The sequence below is a fragment of the Silurus meridionalis genome, chromosome 4 (assembly GCF_014805685.1).
Source record: "Silurus meridionalis isolate SWU-2019-XX chromosome 4, ASM1480568v1, whole genome shotgun sequence".
In the NCBI taxonomy this organism is placed as follows: Eukaryota; Metazoa; Chordata; class Actinopteri; order Siluriformes; family Siluridae; genus Silurus; species Silurus meridionalis.
This window is the reverse complement of record NC_060887.1, coordinates 27,089,555-27,106,581: the sequence shown is the minus strand read 5'-3', so window position 1 is coordinate 27,106,581 and position 17,027 is coordinate 27,089,555. Positions and strand designations below refer to the sequence as shown.

Here is a 17,027-nt window from a genome sequence, read left to right as displayed (position 1 = left end):
ATTTTACTTAAGTGCATTCCAAACTTCTTTACTTTAACCCGAGTAAAAAAGTATAGTCAGTACTTCAACTTGTACCAGAGTATTTTAAAACATGAGTATCTGTACTTCTATGTAAGTAAAGGACGTGTATACTTTTGACACCTCTGTTAATTAGTTTAGATTTTAAAGAACCTGACTTCATAACAGTAATTAGTTTTGAGCAAGCAGCTGCATGAGTGAGCAGAATTAGCAAACAGAGTCTGTGGGAACAGGTGGGAGCGCTCTTCTTTGGTCTGGCTTTATTGTTCTGATTCAGTCCATGCTGAACTTCCCATAAATCTTCCATACCACTTATCCTATCCGTGAGAACTCAGGGCACAAGGCAGGGGACACCCTGGATAAGGTGGGAACCCATTGCAGGGCACTATCATACCCGCTATCACTCAAAACAAAAGTCTGTGCCAGCTGAATAGTTATTTACATATCTTTTCACAGGTGAAAAGAATTGGTATATCCAGGGGAAAAAAAGCAGGGAAGCTCTGCACATACATGGTGTGGCTAGGAGTCAAACCATTTGATAATATACATCAACAGATATGCAAGAATAAATAACAGGACTCACATTCATAAAAAAAGAGACATCTTCAAGAGTGGGCCATTAAGAATTGCTACTCTGACGCTCTGCTGTAGAATTTTACACCAGGTTCATCAGAGAGATGAACTGAAGAAAGTCATTATAAAACTGAAATACATGTGTGCCAACCAAATCTTCATAGTACACATGCTACTTTGTTTAGAACCAGGGGAAAGAAGGATAGAAAAGGAGAAAAAAAGCATGGCTGAGGAGGAGATGATTTCACTCCCTTTTTACAGGAAAAAAGGGGAATTGTAGCTGTTAGGTTCAGATTGCTGCAGGGTTAAGCTGTTTCTTCCTGTTTGCCCTTTGCCCATCAAGACCAGCCTAATTTCAGCTTATATGAAACAGCACCAGTGGGCGTGTCCTCAGGCCAGAGTTGCTCATTACAAGAGGAAATCAGTGGTGGAGTGGGTGTATTGTTTGGGTAAATGTTTATTTAACCACTGTTTATGTGTGCTTATGTCAATACTCATGTGTTTATTTACTTGTAAAAGCACTTAGCCACAAGAGCACAATTTCTGATTGGGTCAGACAGGAGCAATCTTAGTCACAGACAAATGGTGGGGTCCTGGCTGTATTTTAGTTAGAGGGGACAGCAGCATTGAAAACGCTGCATGCGTGGGTTATTTTGGACACAATGGAGTCTTTGCAAACTAGTCACACACTTAGAGTAGATCTAGCCTTCACAGTGAAAAATAAGTGTTCAAGAAATAAAGACGAACACTTAAGGCACTTCTTTAAAAAACACCTTTTCACAATAAATGTTGTTGTACTTTTTTAATTGGCCACAGATCTACAGAAAATGTGAAGTGTTTGTTGTTGATTGTATGTGCATACCATGCCACTACACCAAAACATCAAAAAACTGTTAAAAATGTATAATAAAAAACACCTGGTACTCTAATTAGCCTTATTTTTATTTATTTTTTATTATTATTACTATTGAAAAAAAAGTGAATTTTTAACAGAATTCACAGAGATCTTTAATGCATTGCCAGTAACATTTCTGATTTTTGTTTTATTTTTTCATGTGTTCATCAAAGGGTGCATTCATAACTCATATGCATTGTCCCTGGAGTAAGCTCAAGATAAAGGATATGGAGGATGAATCAAATAATGAATGAACACTATCCCCACAAATCACAGAGAAACAAGCTTTCACTGGAAAGTAGGGCAAGAGTTAGGGAGGAGAAAATGATGTTCATATGGGACTGTAAGAAAAAGAAACCACTGCAGGATGAATGTGATTGAGATCAAATCTCTGATTTTTCCTAGATCAAAGTGTCCTCCAGCATCCACCAACAAAAGGTAAGGCCAATCAATTCAGTGAAAGACAGCATATATACAGCAGGACTTTCAAGGCTCAGTGTATCGGCTGGCCTCCTTATACAAGCAGCTCTTCCAGCAGCACTTCAAGCCAAGTCTAGATGTTGTGCTGACAGGTCAAGGAGAAAACAAGCCAACCAACACCAATCTCCAGATTTAAATTAGCTACAGTCATCCTTTTGGTCAAGATGAATATTTGGTGTTATTATAATGTGCTTTTGGGCTAAAAGGAAACTGCATGAACTACTGAACTACTTTGAACTGTCATTTTCCTGTCAGACACAGCATTTAAACTGTCTTCTTATCTTAAAGGCTTGGTTAAAGATCCTGGACCCATTTAGCACAATCTTAAATTTCGCAAAAGTGTCTTATTGACCTGTGGTGACTCGCATATTTAACAGCAGAGTTGACAGATCACAAGAGTAAAGCAAATCCTGTGAATCTGATTGCACTCAAGCAGAGCACGGTTCAGATTACACCTCTCTCCTGCTGTTAACCCTGCTGTTTCAATGCCTGCCTCTCAGCACCAGCAGTCAAGCCCTTCAACTCCACATCTCACTAACCCGAAAAATGTGGCTTTGGTTTCCAGACACTGATCTGATGGCAGACCTGATCTGTGTTTGTTTAGGTCAACGAACAAAGACTATGTGTGCTCTATCCTGGGTCTCCACACCTGCAGCTTTTCTGCTGTTGCTGTTTCTTCAGCTTTGGACACATATATACTCACATACCTCACATGACCTCATCTGATCCTGCTTTCTGATGACTTGCTTTTCATACACAGTGATTTCTCAGGTTACTTTCAATGTATAGTAAAAGACTATCTAGCATTGCACTGGCGTGTTTTTTTTGCTACTCAGGACCAAGTACAATTGATGAAGGACAGTTTTTAAAATTTTTATACAATACAGCACAGTGAAACTCTTTCTCCACCTATTCCTCTGCTTTTTAAGGGCTGTTACTTCTGTTAAGGTTTAGATTTGTTAGGAAATCAGTTAAACTGTCTAATGCTTAAGTCACTTTAGTGCTATATGATAATAGGTATAATTTAGTAAGTTAAAATCAGAGTTTTTTTTTAATATAGAGAGGTATACAAGATATTTGGTTAAAAAAAAAAACTCAAAGTACTGATCAGATTTAAGTACAGTGATTCAACTAAATCCCACCTCTGCATAAAATGCTTTCTAAGATAAAATAGCTGCTTTATATCACCTGTTAAGGACATCAGTTTGACAAGGTTATGGCAGCTTTTTGAATACATTCTGTAAGTAGTGTAAGGAGGCATAGCTATAATCTGACAAAGAGATAGAGTAGAAGGACAAGAGATACTGTTTGCCACAGCAGATCTTCACTTTAACATTTTTAACATAAAAATCTAAAGAATATAATTTTTATTGACTTTGCTCACATATTTTTCTTCACTTCATTTAGAAGTTTAAAAGTCTAGTCATGCAAAAACATCAATAAGTAAACAGGCTGGTGCTTTGATGCATGTTCACCCCACTCCCCTGTCCTTGCACCTCACCAACAATTCTGTTTACTCTGTACTAGAGCACTGCTGTGCTTTCTCCATTGTTTTCTATCATGCTTTTTTTTCCCCCACTGTAACATGGTTTGCGTGGTATCCAGGCTGGCGTAGCTGTCTGCACGCCTTAGCTGAGCTCAAGTGGAGAAGTTAGCACTGATGGTTGGCCTCTGAAACGGATGCAACCCCCTGAGGGCTCCTGGATCAGGTGGAAGGAGGGCAAGTAGGAATACCACTACAGTCACCTGACACCGAGCACCACAACACTACCATGCTCATGTGGAGCACGATAACATGCTTTGCTCTACTTCACCCCATGTCACCCTGAGAATCTTCCCTGTTTACCTGTCACTGGAGATTTTATATGTATCCTGAGCACAGTTTCATATTCGATTAAAGCTGCTGCCTGCGTAACATCACGGCCTGTCTGAGTTCTATAGAATCTTACATGCAAGACAAAGGCTGACATTTAAACTGCACAGGTTTCAGTGGCTCAAGCTACACAGCCATTAGACACCTTGTTTCAGAGGACCTGCATTATACATGTATAAAGAAGGTTGTGGAATGCACAAGGCAGTGAATTTGCTTGTGAAGCACAGACTTTTGGGAATAGCTGACAGAGGGGATAAGCACAATATAAATTCTAAGGGAAGAGATGCAACCTAATGTCAGTGTGAAATATGACATCAATTAACAAAGAGCAGAGCGTAATGGTACTAGAGAAGGCAAGCTGTGGAAACAAGAGCGGGCCAGAAAAAGCCTGATTATTAACACCTTAGTGTTGAAACAGCTGAGTGTGCAGAAAGACAGAACCCAGGAAAAGACAGCAGGAGGAGGATGGTTGTTGGTTAAACAAAGGGACAATAAAGATGTTTTGGTATGTAGGTCCTTTTTTTGTGGGTGGTGTCATTTTTCATCTGCTTTTGTATGGAACTTTCATATCACTCATCAGCACAGACACAAGAGCTTGCTCACGTCTTCACAAGAAGGCAGGTGACTCCGTCAACTCCTGGCAAAGCCATGGAAATGAACTCCTCTCTGACAAATGAGTGCTCATCCTAACCCTCCTTTTTCATTAGCCTCCATGTTTTGAGGCCAGTCAAGTGTAGCACACAGCAAATAAAACACCAGCAGGGGGAAAAGCGGCATGAGCAAGGCACACTTCATTTTAATGAAGCAGAAAGAAAATGTTTTCTCCATTCAGCTGCAATGTTCTTTCATTGCACTTCATAATTAAAGATGAAATAAGATGGCTCAAATAAGCAGCTTCTTTCACTTTAGGGTTATTTTGCTCTGCATTTAAAACGGCTTCGCCCTTATTATTTTTCAACCTGGGGAATGACAAGAAATGGAGTGGAAAGGCAGGGGATGGGAAATGAAAAGAGGATCACACTGTGAGGTAAAATGTTACCTGAGAGCAGAAAAAAAGAGTGAAGAAGAACAATGCACTCAATATTACTTTCTTATATTGACTCACTGTGTGTTTCCACTTTGTTTTATAATGACACATTTGGGTATTTGTGAAGAAGTGTGTGTTTTGAATTTAAAAATGGAAAGACACTAGTATGAATAGTGTGGGCTTGTCTGGATTGAATTGAAGGGAGTGTGTCCGAATGAGGTCTCTGCTCTAGGGACTAACCCCTTTCCTCCCTTTTTTGCATCCATGGAGCATGGCTAATACCATCTTGTCTACACACACAAACCCAGACATTCTCCTCGGACACAGATTAATCGACAGAAGCTCTGGATTCATTTTGAATCCCTTGCTTTGAACAGCAAAATAAAAAAGCATCACACATCTCAAAATCAGGTTAGAAAGGTTCCTAAAATGTTATTTGAAAGAATACAAACAGATTAAACACCAAGAACATGGTTCAGAAATAGTTTAAAAGCATAAATAAATCAATGATAAGTCAGAGTTTGGGTTAAGTACTTTCTGTCTTTTTTCTGCCCATGGCTAGTATTATAGACAGGAGCTCTAGTTCTTGTGCATGGTGAGTTTGGAAGCAGGTCGCCACAGGGCTTGCACTTTTTTGGTCAATGTGGAAACTTTCAACATGCTTTGTAGAGTGTGAAGATCGGTTTTGATCTGGCAGTTCTCTGGACACTACAAAAGCTCAGGCTGGCATGAAGTACTATGAAATGGCGATGCATCAACTCATGCCCTGCTCTCTGTTATTGCTCTGCATGAAAGAGCATTCTGTCAGAACAAGGCAAGAGTGAGCACAACGCTCTTTAAATCTAGCATGAAAGCAATGCCTGCATGCACACATCCTAGACTATGTATGATGGACTCTGCTGCCTGTGAAATGTTGACAAAAAAAACCCCAATAATTTAATACAAACAAATTACTGCTTGTTTTCTAAAACAAATGTCTATATAAGATTTAGATTTTATTTACATATATTGTAACATTTTAAAACATTTTTTTATCGATCTGATGCAGTGAAACTGATGAATGTGGTGTGTTTTGGTCTGACTTGGCAGACCAAAAAAACTTTAATATTTGCTAAGAGGTGCGTGGGAAGTAATGGGGTAGGAAATCTTCCATTTATTAGTTTTAAGAAAAAATAACTTAAAATGGATGTATATAGATTGAGAAATCAACCTAGTAACAAAATAAAACAGCACTAAAGCCAATGCTGAATTGTAACTGGATATAGGAATAATAATATAACTATTCATCTAAATCATATGAATTGTTGCATTGAGACAAATCATGGACATACAGAGAAAGTTCTGTACATAAAGTTTTATGTAAAGCCATTTTCAAAAGATAACACATTTATGGAACACCTTGTCTATTGTACCGGAGCGGTTTAGGTGTGTACTCGCACTAAAATTGTCAAAGAAAAACCCTGAACCCTTAACATTCTTGGCATACCCAGATAGCATGGTGAAATTGATACAATGTTGATTTTTGATTCAAACCAGCATTTTGGTTGAGATTGATATTTCAATATTTAAAGTATGTTGGATCAACATTGAAATTCTGATGAAAGCTAACAGCACAAACAGGTAGAGACAGGAATATTGAACTAACATTGATTTGTTGTCAATGACCACAACATCATGCAAGTTTTTTCTCTGTGGAATGCTAGTGGAGTTTACCCAATCAGTGGGGTGTTTACAAACCATCAGCTGCTTTCCCAGATTTGTTCTAATACACTAGGGCTTGGCTTAGGGGTGGGTCTTCAGGTAAAGCAGCTTAAAAAAAACATCCATTGTAGTTTGAAAATGCCGATTGATTAAGAAACACCCATTTTGGTTTTGCATGTGCACTTCTCAGTAGCCGACCTGATGCCTCAAAAGGCTCTGGCATGGAGAAGCTGATGCTGGATCTGTGATGATCACAAATGTTGAGCTCAGTAGCTCCTACTTTTATACCAAAGACTGTTGAAAGAACATTTACTTAAAATCTTATACTCCAGTACTCATGTTAGTTCTCACTCTCCAGTGTTCTGTTTGTTGAAAGATTTATGATCAAACTCTTGATGTCACCCAAATGAGGATGGGTTTCCCATTTGAGTCTGGTTCCTCTCAAGGTTTCTTCCTCATAACATCTAAGGGAGTTTTTCCTTGTCACAGTTGCCATGGCTGCTCATCAGGGATAAATGCACACCATTCAACTTGACTGTTGATTTCTGTAAAGCTGCTTTGAGACAATGTCTGTTGTGAAAAGCGCTATAGAAATAAACTTGACTTGACTTGACTTGACTTTGAAAATGCCGATTGATTAAGAAACACCCATTTTGGTTTTGCATGTGCACATCTCAGTAGCCGACCTGATGCCTTATTAAAGAGGAAACAGGTGCATTCTATATAGAAATCTTGTTAGAAGAATTAATTGATATATTTACACTTCTCTTAAACAATTTCAAACAATCATGCATCTACTTTATTATTTGTCTATTCCTTTGTTTTACAAGCTTGTTTTTGTGTTTGAATTGTATTGTTATGGGCTGTAATTAGGTACACTGATTAAAAAAATATTAAAGTGTTTGAATAAAACATATATTTTAACTAATATTAAACATTGAACTAATATTAAATTCTAATTGATGACAATGGGATCATGGGTGCTTCTAATTTCCTTAATTGTGTGTCCTTAAATTAGTCATCTTAAGCTCAATAGCATTATACAATTTTGTTATACATAAACATACATAAATTCTTCCCCCAGTTCAAATGTTTTACATTTTAATGCTCAATGTCAAATGTTTAATTTTAAACCTTGAGTTTAAATGAACCATAAATATCAAATATTTAGATAGCTTTATTAAAAGAATATTTTAATCAATCAAGTTGAAAAAATATGCACACAGGTTATGTACCTATACAATAAAAGGACTTGAAGTAATGCTTCAGTGAGGAGGGATATTTTAATTTATAAATACACCAATCCCTTCCATCCTTATCTTTGTCATTTTTTCTTGCATTCTAGAAAAGAAAAGGGAAACAAAGGAGCATTTCAAGGATGCACGTCAGTTTCACATACCCATGTGTATTTGATTTTTCGTTATGAGAAAAACACAGCTGCATCCTATTGAGCCATGTTTAACTGCCTTTAACTGCCTTAACATGTTTGTATAAAAAGATTTTCTATTTCTTAATAAAGTACATCATGATTTTGTCTTAAGATTTTGATTAACACATTTCCAACAACATTCTCTAGATGCCCATGAGCATGAATATTAAACTTTATATAGCTTATGTTTCTGTTACTCTTTACATTTCTTCAAAAGCATTCAGAAGGAGGGGTTAAGGCTGAGGAGGATAGATAGAGAAATGCGAAGCACCCTTTAATGGTGGTGGCATTGATCATACATTGACTTACACATATTCTACTGCAAGACTACTTTACATAAGATTTGATTATGTCCTTCTCCTGTTTGCAACCTTAACAGTTAATCATTCATATCCCTGAATTACTATACATTTTGTTGTATGTAACTGTTTATGATAAAAGTAAAAAAACTTTTTTTATATGATATTTAAAGCGACTAATTGGGTTGCATTAGGCAAATCTGAAACTTTAATGAAATTGTTTTAATTAAAAAGAATTAAGCTGTTCTAACAACACTTGTCACTTGCCACAGTATGACGTTTCTTGGAAAATAATTGGCATATAATTTACAAACTGTCCTATACTAAATCCTTTGTAGTACAGCTCTTTCATTTACAAATGTTTGTTGCAAAAACTGTAAAAGATAATAACTACTAATAGACTAATAAACAAAACTAATAGATTTCAGATAAAAAAATAAATAAATGAAATTAATGACATACCAAAATCATGTTCTAATTAGCTGTCTGTGTACGTGTTTTGAACATTAAATTCTGATTAACACTCATATGTGACTGTATGTATGAGAATTGAATTGACTTGGATTTAAATGATATCATGCTTGCTTTTTTCAGAGAACCCATAAGAATACAGGCAAAGTCTGTCATACAATAAGCCGGTTTTTAAAAACTATTACACCACTTGACCTGCAGCAATAATGACTTCAAGGAGGCATACATTTAAATCAATGATTAAATCTGCAGAGTCAGAAATACTACAACAATTTAATGAAGCCATCAGTAAACAAAGTTCTGTGTCACAGAAAAACAGTTTTGAAGCAGTAAAAGATTATGTTGAGTACCCTAAGCTTATCATAAAGTCAGCTTGTTTAGACTGTCACCTGATGAGGTTCTGTTGCATCTACCCACTATGCATGATGTTGATAATGACACAGCTGACTCATCAGACTTTGATTTTGTTTCTAAGTCAGAAGCTCCAGATTTTGCGATACTGTATTGGGTTTTAACCTTCTCACTTGTTGCACTCACTGCACTTTTGAGTGTTTTTGCAAATGTTTCATCCAGAATTGCCCAGAGATGCCAGGACAGTTTTTAAGACCCAAACCCACAATAAAGATGGAGAGTGGGGAGAATTTTCATTTTGGCTTGGCAAAGGGAATAGTGTTACATTTGAAAAGCATAATCCTTCCTGAACTATTCAAAAGTTCACACATCAGATCTGGTCCATTCTTGCCATTGTTAATTGTGAATATCTTAAAGCCATTTATTGATAATTTGACTAATGTTTTGAGGCAGGCATTATATACAATAGTCAAAACTTATTGGTGCAAGTATGTACATTTGTGTGTGATGCCCATGCCTTAAAAAAAAAAAAAAAAAATGGCAAAATGGCTACTCGGGCTGTGGCAAATGTGTTCAAGTGGGTGAGTGGCAAAATAAAATGACATACCCAAAAACTTATGCAAAGTTGAGAAGTGCGTCTGGTTTTAACAATATGATTGATGAAGACCACCACTTGAACCAAAAACTTTCCCCTTTAACTGGCTTGGTAAAAATGGTTACCATGTTTCCATTAGAGTATATGCACTTATGCTGCCTTGGTGTAACTAGATCACATATCACTAGGTTGTCCACTCAAACTGTAGCTGAAATTTCAGAAAAGTTAAAGCAGCTGAGTCCCTTTACACCTGTTGAGTTTAGCCACAAACCAAGAGGGTTATCAGAAATTGATAGCTGGAAAGCGACTGAGCTGCGCTCATTTATGCTGTACACAGGCCCTATTGAGCTTGCATTCAAATATAGATGTATAAGAACTTTGGGTTCTGTTGCTATGTTTTTTTTTTTTGTTCTCTGGAACAGAGGCCTTGAATATTTGTGCTCATAAATTGCTTGTCTTTTGCATGCCACTTTGGTAGACATGAAATAGTCTACAATATACACCAGCTGACTTATCTGGCTGAAGAGTATCGTCACTTTGGAACTTTGGATAATGTGTCCACATTTCCTTTTGAGAATTATTTAAGACCAATAAAATGTCTTTTGCGCAAGCCTCACTTACCCTTACAGCAAGTTGTGAAAAGGTTATCTGAAATGCCAAATCCAGAGTCACAAAAGCCTCACAAGACCATTGACCATTGAACTTGAGTCAACCACATTTTGATGGTCCAGTGCTCCAAGTCATGGCAAACAGTTCAGAAAAGCTGTCACTGAAAAGTAAACTTTGTAGTGCAAGGAGATAATTGTGTGCAAATAGCTGGCTACATTGCCATTTTACAAAATATTATTAAGGTAAATGGTGCAGAGATTTTTGTTGTGGTTTAAAAGTTTCAGAATCAAGAGTCATTCTTCTTCTATCCGTTTGAGTCAACCAACATAGGCTGTTATAAAGTGATCTTTAAAAGGAGCCCTTGATGAAGCCAGGCACCAAGATATTAAACAAAAATATTTTCTTTGTTTATAAAAATGTCTTTATTGAGATGCCACTCATCCATAAGACATAACTAATTGTTTGTAGATTACAACCTTATTTTGCTATTGTAAGAATAATAATTAATTCATGATTTTCTTTTTCTATATCTGCAAAGGAAAGTTACTTTCTTAAAAAATAAAGCAGTGGTGCATTGTTCAATTTAAAAATGGTGGCTTGGAAATTGTGCTACGCAGCTGGCCGATTGAAGAAAAGCTTCTATGGCCAAGAGTTAAAAAAATATCTACAGGAAAACTGTGACACAACTGATATGCAGTCTGATGAAGAAACAGTGAAGTTTCACAAAGGGAAATCCAGGGAAGACTTGAAATATCTTTGCATTAACTTCAGAAGGAACAGAAGTTAAAAGGGGAAAGATTAACAACAAAAATAATATTACCAGATGTAACTTTGCCTGGCTCCTACAATCCTATTTCCGGATATAACAGTGATGTTTATGTAACCAAGTATGAAGACACAGTATCCAATTGTCTCATTTATGTGGACTTTATATTTTAAAAAAATTATATTTTGGAAATGCTAAATTTTAAATAATCTGTTTTACTGCAGGCTCCAACAAAATGCAGGCTTCTGTTTAATCAGCTACCAGAGTCCAGACCTCTGTCCTGCCTTCTACCAAAAATCTGCCTAACCATCCCTTGGAGTGTTCTGACCAGATGTGCAGCACTTCTTAATTCTTGACTGATTCAAGTGACTCATCAGCCCTGGCTGCCATATACCCCAGCCAGGGATCATCTTTCAAGGATCAAGAGGGTATAAAATCCAGAAATGTTGTTGTTTCACATTCATTTAAAATACACAGTGCCCGAGGCGACATTAAATAAAATTTGTTTTATTTTGAAATAGTAGTTGTCAACCAAACCAGTAATTCCAGGCAGTTTATAACATTATACAATTCTGATATTTTATCCTATAATAAATATATTCTGAATGTTAATGTGTGAGTCTGTTTACTAGTCATGTTTTTTCTTGTTGCATATGCAAGGGATTCTGCAAGACAATTAATGAAAGGCAAGTGAGATATTGTCTACTTTTCTTAAACAGCATTTAAAAATATATTTGGAACGTTTTTTTTATGTTGCTTTACAATAGTTGATTGGAACTGTCATAAAACTTGCAAAAGAAGTAAAAAAACTCCGGAAGGAATGTCAGGAGTTCTTCAAACAGTACTTGCCTTCTTCTAAGCAATCTCTGCCACCTTTACCTGTCTCAGTCCCTCTGCACAATACTGATGAGCTTGAGAGAGCAGAGGAGATTTTAGAGTCAAATTAAGCAAGGCAAATGATGGTTAGTGCTGATGATGTAGACCATTTAGTTAACCTATCTTTGGGGAAATTTAACTTACTGTATATTCTCTCTGCTTTGTGTACATATTTTGTATGACGGGTGAGACGTTTCAGCATAATTGGGGAAACCTCACTGGATATGAGGATCTTTCGCATGCTTTCCTGTGCACTGACATATGAGCTGGCATCCTCTATAAATTGGGCTGGGAAGAGGGTTAAAGAGCAGTCGAGGCAGAAGAGAGCATTCAAGGATATTTTCTTTCTGAATATGTGTATATTTGATGAGTCATTACTTTCAATGCTTTTGCAGAAATCTACCTTACTCTAGCTAATATTCACCTCTTCCTGTACCTCCATTAATGTATTTATTTGCATAAATTTTATATCCTGCTGTTGTTCTGATTTGTTTTAGATGCTTTGACTGTGCAGATGGGTGTGGGAAAGCTTTATGAATATAACCAGGCAGTCCAGAAATTACTCCGATTTGCACCATACCGTGTGGGTGGAACTGCACATCAAACAACTACAACAGTTCCTTTAGTGCCACCTGAAACAAATAATTATTATTTTTCGTTTTTCCAGGACATTAAATGAAATGCTTCAGTTGACTAAATTAAAAGAAAAAAAAAAAGACTTAAAAAAAAACAAACAAATAAATAAAATTGTGACTAAACTAAAAGATACATTTCAGTTGTCCTTTCAATGTTTTCAGATGTATGGTAGAATCAACATTTAGCAACATTGATTTAGTGATATGAGAATGTTTTTTTTAACCTGAATATTGTTTTAACAATAAATGAGGGTGCAGAAGTGATGCTGAAAAAATATTAAATTGTAATGTTAAATCAATGACATTACAATTCGTTTATAGTTGAACTCCCAGTGTTATTTCAACGTTAACTGAGAATGCAAAAGTGACGTTGAAGCAACGTCACTTTGTAAGGGTAAATCAATTCAATTATTGTTGAGGCATTAACATTTTCAAACATTGTTTCAATGTATGCTTGTTTGCTATCTGAGATAACTTATTTGGTTGGGTTAAATCTGCAGGATATCCACACTACTCTTTATAAAAAAGAAGGTTCTTCAAGAGTGAAGGTTTAGTTTCTATAAAGATTCAACTTGGACCTTTTTGTAAGAGAAACTGAACCTTACAGACAGAGATTTATTTATGGTGGCGGCGGATTTTTTTTTTATTATCAGTGTAAGCTTTGACCAAGAGTAAATATTTAATATGTAAAAGTGCACACAAGTTCAATGTGTGGAATCTGTGTGTGTACATTCCTACACTGGCAGCCTATGAATCAGTATGGACCTGGACCAGCAGAAAGGGCACATGGCATGGTCAGGGCACTGTGGGGTATTTTTGAAGGCATTTGGCAGAGGACATCCCCTGGTCAATCAGGCTCAGGCCCAGATCCTGTGTGCAGCTGGAAGCCCAGTCTGGCTGCCCTAAGCTTTGTGTCCCAGAGCACACTTTCCCCTCTAGAGCAGAGACAGAGAGAACACATGGAGTCCAGAAAGAGAAATCAGTTCTTCATCTGCCTTTGACACAAATGGAAAAATGTCTGCTATAAAGGAGCTCCCATGAGACACCACCCACCATTGCAAAACTCATAGACGTTTTGAGTTTTATGAGAGTACTGAGGACGCATGCTGCTTGAAGACTGATATAAAAATCAACCCAGTGACAAGCATATCTTTTCCAGTCTGTCCTTCTGTAAATTAACATTTTTTTTTTTTTAGTTTTGTCAAAATCTGAGAAAGTGTGTAATAAAAGGTAAAATAAAAGAGGCTTTCTCCATTTAACACAGAAAAATTCTTAAATCTGAATTGATTTACTATTTCTTTTTTGAAACATACACATATGCTTACACATAAGAGACAATCTGAGTGAACAGATGGAGCTGTAGAAACAGACAGAGGAAGACTGCAATCACTGCAGCGGGACTGACAGTGTGAGTAGTAGTAAGAAAACAAATAAGCAAATATTTGTATGACTACTGAAATACAATTGAAATCATGCATCATAATATTATACACCAGGCTATTAAGTGCTGCAAAGAACCTGAAGAAAACTCATATGATCAACACTGTGTCCATGCTAACACACTCTCACCTACATGCAGATACACACACACACACACACACACACACACACACACACACACACACACACACATATATATATATATATATATATATATATATATATATATATATATATATATATATATATATATATATCCCTCTATATATAAAATTATTCAATATTCCATTCCTGGTAGTTGTCCTTATCCAGGTACACCCATGGGTGTTTGGTTGTTCAGCTCATCCTCACTTTTTTCCTTATGGACACTGCTGGAGAAGTTCAGCAATTAATCTCCCTTTTCACTCATCCATACATATAAGGGAGCACTTTTCTGTGTAATATTTAACACTGGGAACTTCCAGGCCTGTCAGAAAGGCCCAGGAGAGCCAGAAAACCCAACCTCAGGTTCCTGAGTGAGGAGGAGAGGGCGTTTGAGTGTGTGTGTGTGTGTGTGTGTGTGTGTGTGTGTGTGTGTGTGTGATCAGTTGCACTGTACCCTATTCAACCCAAAAGGGTGGTTAAATATAGAATAGTGGAGATAGAGGTACACCTCTAAGGAATGAAGACATCATTTCACCAGAGAAAACATGTATTTCATTTTCTGTCTGCCTGGACATGGACTCTTGCTGTATCCCTGTGTGACTCTATTTCAGGTCATGTCTCTGATTCTCACAGCATATTTCAGTTTCTGTAGCCCTAAAGTGAATAAGGCATAGGATGACTGAGCGGGGACACTTTCTTTTATCTGTGCGCCTTCAGACCTGGAGGAATCTAAGACACAAACTCTCTCTCTCTCTCTCTCTCTCTCTCTCTCTCTCTCTCTCTCTCTCTCTCTCTCTCTCTCTCTCTCTCTCTCTCTCTCTCTCTCTCTCTCTCTCAAGTCTCTCCCAGTAGAAACACACCAGGCACAGAACATCAAAGCAGTTCCGGTGTGCTACGAGCGAAACTTCAAAGGTTGGACGTGTTACACTTCATGAATATGTGTGCTCAGCTAAAGCTCACTGTAGATAACAGCTCCAAATACACTGCTGTAATTTCATGCTCCATTCAGATGTCATATCAACCTGAGAATTGACGTCTTGGCATAATTAAAAGTGAGAGCTCAGTAAGGGCAGAAAAATGGCTTTAAACACACAGTTTTCCTTGGGTTTAAAAAAAAAAACGTTAAAAGAAAAACGAGAAACTGATTCTTATTGTGTCCCTTGGTCTCTTAAACCTTTATCAATCTCAACATAAAATAAGTGAATGTATTACTTATGTATAATTTATGTCAGGCCTCTGTTTGTGGTTTCTATGACACAAAATACACTGTCCCCGCTACAAATATCTACTCTATATTTTAACCAACACAAGGTTGTGGGGGTTGGTTAAAGCAACACTTCAATTCGCCTTGTTACTTACTGTGTCAATAAACTGCATCTTGCTGTGATATCATAGAGTAGGAATAAAAAACAATTAATGAGATGGTAGTGTGATTCATTAATTGGTTCATTGTATCCTAGTAACAGTTACAGCAATGTAAATTGTTTTAGTTCTCCTATGTCAAATCAATTTTTGACATTGGAGCCCTGGTGCTACACTAAACAACAACATAGAGCTACAACACAATACAAGCTACATAAAGTGCATCGAGTGCAACCTAGTGCAAACAGTGCAGACGAAAAACGATACAGACAGACAGTGCAGACAGACAACAAAAGACAACACAAGACAAGACACAAAACCCAATATAGCGCCGACCAGTAAACCTACTGTATACTTTGATTATACAGTACTGTGCGAGGAGAACTGTAAAAACTATACCTGGGAGTAAATATAAACAAATAACCATTTATAGCATATAGTATATTTTTTGACCGCTTATATACAGTAGCAACAAACAAACAATAATAACATTAGAACAGTACATACAGTATACATAAGACTATGATTTCTCTCAGAGTCAATGTTATACAAAAGAAATTAACAGTTTCTGAACCAATAAGAATTGAAAACAAAAATGAAGGCTGTTGTATAACCTTGAATTGCACACAGAATATTCTGATTAATGTTTGTCCTTTTCAAAATTGTAATGTTTTATTCCGTAACCTTCCACTGCGCTTTCTATTTAATCATGTTTTTCATACTGTTTATACTTTATACTGTTTTTAAACTAAATTCATTTTACTTTTATCACTAAAGATTTGCTTTAGTTTTGGTCGCATTTAATTTACAAGCAAAAATTTTCATTTAGAAACTTGTCAAACTGATCTAACAATTTAATATGTTCCTATGACAGTGATCTGCTTAATGGAAAAAGCCAGTTAGTTAACTTCTTCTCTCAAGTTGACATTACTAGTCATAACTTCCATTGGTAGCTGTTAAAATGTGGAAAAAACTTTAATGTGCATGGGCATTTTTAATTTAGCCTGCTTATTGTGACAGAAACAGGGGATTAAAACAAACATGGATATAGGCTGTATGAGGTGAGCATTTTCTCCATGAATAATAAAAAAAAAATCCTCAAAGGTGCAAACCGCAATACAATTTGCACATCCCCATCAGCACACACAGCAGACACCCTTCTCAAACACAGCACACATGCTGAACTCCTCAGGGTCTACGCAAGTGCTTAGAACACAAAGGTACACAGATGTGCACCATGTCACACACAAATAGCACATTTCACTCCATCACGAGGTGTGCTGTGTGTGTGAGAGGGGGTGTGTGCTATCTAAACAGCGTGGTCTTGCATCTGTTGGTGTAAGTGTATGCATTGAAACCTCATTGCTAAAAAAATCATGAGAGCAAAAGTGAAAAATAATCTGGTGTCTGTTTTTTACCAGCATTCTACCAGCATTCACTTTTTTTCCCTCTCATTCTCACAATCCCTATTTCAGAAACACAG

The 17,027-nt window shown here is 36.8% G+C and overlaps 1 protein-coding gene and 1 long non-coding RNA gene across 3 annotated transcripts in view; one reads left to right on the top strand and one right to left on the bottom strand.

The window, feature by feature from the left end:
- Window positions 1-17,027, bottom strand: part of si:dkey-22o22.2 (neural-cadherin) — a 111,467-nt gene that overhangs the window by 78,767 nt on the left and 15,673 nt on the right. The gene's annotated exons all lie outside the window — the stretch shown is intronic.
- Window positions 234-3,807, top strand: LOC124384519. 2 transcript variants are annotated; one of them, XR_006925412.1, is made up of 3 exons: window positions 234-382; window positions 1,892-1,924; window positions 3,572-3,807. It is a non-coding gene; the product is annotated as an uncharacterized LOC124384519 (long non-coding RNA). The 2 variants fall into 2 exon arrangements; XR_006925411.1 differs by lacking the exon at window positions 3,572-3,807 and adding an exon at window positions 2,532-2,785.